We start from the raw sequence: 4495 nt of genomic DNA on the forward strand, positions 1-4495 counted from the left end.
GGATATACAGCTGTGCAGCAAAGCAGCTGACAGCTACTAGAGAGAACAGTCTGGAAGCTGTCAGAGAGCTGCTGTTTGATCTCTCACTCTTTGAAATATCTTTTCTCTGTTTAAAAAAAGTAAAGCATTTTGTTAAGAATCTTCAAGTTCCAAACAGGAATGTATTAGTCTGTTAAGTCTAGGAAATGAAAGTATGAAATATGTTTGTTCCTGGTGTTAAATCACCTATGGAAAACCACCCTGAGCATTTGCTCAATCTTTCCACTCCATCACAGGAGAGAACTACATAAGGAGTCATTCTTCTAACAGAAGAGGAATGATTGAGTGCAATGTGAAGGAGGACTTGTGGCACCTTAGAGACTAACCAATTTATTTGAGCATGAGCTTTCGTGAGCTACAGCTCACTTCATCAGAAGTGAGCTGTAGCTCACGAAAGCTCATGCTCAAATAAATTGGTTAGTCTCTAAGGTGCCACAAGTCCTCCTTTTCTTTTTGCGAATACAGACTAACACGGCTGTTCCTCTGAAACCTGAGTGCAATGTATAGAAAGTAATACAGGTGTAGAGCTAAGTCAGTTGTGATTAGCCAGGAAACAGAAGGAATACTAAAGCATTAAAAGAAATAAAGATTTATAACTACACACAGAACCACTGTCGGCATGAATGTAAAGAAATCTCCTGCTCAAAGGCCATTGGATAATAGTGTGTTGTCATAGTATTCATAGTAGTTGCATTCAGCTTTCTATTATATACATTTTTCTTTGAAACTTTCCATGTTTCTTCTTAACCCAAAGATGGCTTTTTCAATTTGAGCAGTTTTGAAGATACAAAAATGGAAAAATATATACTTTGGAACGTAAAAAAGACTTTTTTAATATACACAACTCAAATGACTGAACTTTAAACTTTGAACTTTACAGGTGTTAAACTACATACACAATTAACAATGGGTCTTGTACATGCACAGTATGAAACAGTTGCCATTCTTTACTGCACTGGTATAGCACAGTTCTATAGTTGTGCATTTTAATTGTTTCCCGCTCTACAGAGTGGTTTATCATCTGTATTAGTTATGCCCAGAGCCCTCTTATCAAGATGAGGTCCTTGTTGGGGTAGATGTTGTACAATTACAGGTGGCAGAGACCACCTCTTAACAAAGCTGATAATCTCAGGTTTTTACATGTGCTTAACTTTATAAACATGAGTAGTCCCATTGTTACCTCTCTTCCTTGGCCTTTTAGTATACTCTCCCAAGCCTTCCACTCACCTCCATATAATTATTAACACTCATGGCCCTTGTTGTGTGTCCTGGGCTCTGGAGCTGTCCTCTTATAGGTGGTTGTGCCCCTGCCTATCCCACTCCCCAATTGAACTGTGTGTGTATAATGGCACATTCTACTTCAGGAATAATTCTTGTCTTATTAGCTTCCCCAGGATCTGATGATCGTTTCAGAGGTTCATAAATTTCTCTAAAATTAACTCTTAAATCTTCCAAATATATTTAAAATGGGGTGGGGATGGGGATAGGCAACCCAGATGTGCCTATATTTAAGATGCAATACAGGTGCAGTACAGTATTTGCGCTTTTTTTATTTTTTGTCTCTGCTGCTGATTGTTTACTCCTGGTTTCACATGGTAAATGACCATTCAGTCTGTAACTCTGGTATTTGTATCTTTGAGATTCTACTGTATGTGCAAAAGATCTCAGCTGAGTAATCTAAAATTTTGGGTAAATTCTTCTTTGGCTATAGAAAGAGAAGGAATTTCAGCATTAAAACTTCTTTTAAAAAAGTTGGGGTTTGGGGCAAGAGATCACGTCAAATCACACTTACAAGGGCAAACTAGTTAAAACCAGTGGTGAGCTGGAGCCGGTTCGCGTGAACTGGTTGTTAAATTTTGAAGCCGGTTTAGAACCGGTTGCTAAAGGGGTGAGCAAACTCTGGATCGCGGGCCACATGTGGCCTGCGGGACCATCCTGTCCGTCCCGCCTGAGCTCTCGGCTGGGGATGCTCCCCTGTGAATTTTTACTTACCCAGTGGCATTTCGAGCCTTTGGCAGCACTTCAGCGGCAGGTCCTTCACTCGCTCTGGGCCTTCGGTGGCACTTTGGTGGCGGGTCCTTCAGTGCCGCCAAAGACCTGGAGCGACTGAAGGACGTGCCGCCAAAGTGCTGCCGAAGACCCGGAGCGACTGAAGGAACCAGTTCTTCAGCTTCTGGCAGCTCATCACTGGTTAAAACTACCTATGGAGTCATGGCTTCATAATATACAGATACACAACATAAATGACTGCTTCTTGAAATCCACAAGGGGCGAGACAATTCTTGATTTAGTCCTAAGTAGAGCACAGAATCTGGTCCAAGAGGTGAATGTAGCTGAACTGCTCAGTAGTAGCAATCATCATATAATTTAACATTCTTGTTGAGCAAAAAATACCCAAGAAACCCATCACAGTAGCATTTATCTTCAAAAAAGGCGAATTACACAAAAATGAGGACGCTAGTTAAACAGAAATTAAAAGGAAAGGTCATGTAGGTGAAATGCCTGCAAATTGCATGGAGACTATTAAAAAACTCTATAATAGGGGTTCAAACTAAATGTATATCCCAAATAAAAAAAAAGGACTAAAAAAATGCCACCGTAGCTAAACAGCAGAATAAAATAGGTGCTTAGAGGCCAAAAGGCATCCTTGAAAAAATGGAAGTCAAATCCTACTGAGGAAAATAGAAGGGAGCATAAACTGTGGCAAGTCAAGCGAAAAAGTATAAGAAGACAGGCCAAGAAAGAATTTGAAGAGCAATGAGCTAAGGACACACAAATTAAATGGCAACTTTTTTTTTTAAGTACATCAGAAGCAGGAAGCCTGCCAACCAGGCTCTGGGGCCAGTGGATGAGTGAAGTGGAGTATAGCCAATGTAATGCCTATTTTTACAAAAGGCTCCAGAGGGAATCCTGGCAATTACAGGCTAGTAAGCCTAACTTCAATACCAGGCAAATTGGTTGAAAATATAGTGAAAAACAGAATGACCAGACACAGAGATGAACATGATACATTGGGGAAGAGTGAGCATGGCTTTTGTAAAGGGAAATCATGCCTCACCTATTAGAATTAGAATTCTTTGAGGGGGGTCAATAAGCATGTGGACAAGCGTGATCCACTAGATATAATGTAGTTGGACTTGCAAAAAGCCTTTGACAAGGTCTCTACCAAAGGCTCGTAAGTGAAGTAGGCAGTAATTGGATAAGAGGGAAGGTCCTCTCATGGATCAATAACTGGTTCAAAGATAGGAAATAAAGAGTAGGAATAAATGGGTAGTTTTTGCAATGGAATGGGTAAATAGTGGGGTCCCCCAGACCTAGAGTGGGAGCTGTGCTGTTCATCATATTCATAAGTGATCTGGAAAAGAAGTTAAAGAGTGAGGTGGCAAGTTTGCAGACCATACAAAATTACTCATGATAAGGCTAAAGCTGACTATAAAGAGTTACAAAAGGATCTGTACAAAGCTGGGTGACTGGATGACAAAATGGCAGGTGAAATTCAATGTTGATAAATGCAAAGTAATGCACACTGGAAAACAAAATCGCAACTATACTTACAAAATGATGGGGTCTAAATTAGCTGTTGCCACTCAAGAAAGAGACATCCTGGATAGTTCTCTGAAATCAGCCACTCCAGGTGCAGTGGCAGACAAAAAAAGTTAAGAATGGCGACAGCCATTAGGAAAGTGATAAATAACAAAACAAAATATTGTAATGCCACTATATCAATATATCAGTGTTCCCTCACCTTGAATACTGTGTGCAGTTTCAGTCACCCCATCTCAAAAGATATATTAGAATTGGAAAGGGTATAGAGAAGGGCAACAAAAATGATTAAGGGGAAGGAACAGATTCCGTACAAGAGATTAAAAAGACTGGCACTGTTCATCTTAGAAAAGAGATGACGAAGGGCAATACGATAGAGGTCTATGAAATAATGAATGGTATGGAGAAAGTGAATAGAGAAGTGTTATTTACCCCCTCACGTAACTCAAGAACAAGGGGTCAGTCAATGAAATTAATAGGCAGCAGGTTTAAATAAAAAAAGGAAGTATTTCTTCACAGAACCCATAGTCAACCTGGGAAGCTCATTGCCATAGGATGCTGTGAAGGCCAAAAGTATAACGTTTCAAAAAAGAATTAAGATAAGTTCATGAATGATAGATCCATCATGTTAACCAAGATGGTCAGGGATACAACCCCATGCTCTGGGTGACCCTACAACTGCAACTGCCAGCATGGGAGTGGACAACAGGGGAAGGATCACTCAAAATTTCCCTATTCTGCTTATTCCCTCTTAAGTATCTGTCAGAGACAGTATACCGGGCTAGATGGACCACTGATCTGTCCCAGTATAACTTTTCTTATGTCCAGTGAGTTCATGTTGTTTTGAGATCTTGAGCTTTTGCATTTCCTGACTTTTATGTCTTTAAATTTGCAAACTTAACATTATCTGTAC

Source organism: Caretta caretta, chromosome 1, assembly GCF_965140235.1.
Source record: "Caretta caretta isolate rCarCar2 chromosome 1, rCarCar1.hap1, whole genome shotgun sequence".
NCBI classification, from domain to species: Eukaryota; Metazoa; Chordata; order Testudines; family Cheloniidae; genus Caretta; species Caretta caretta.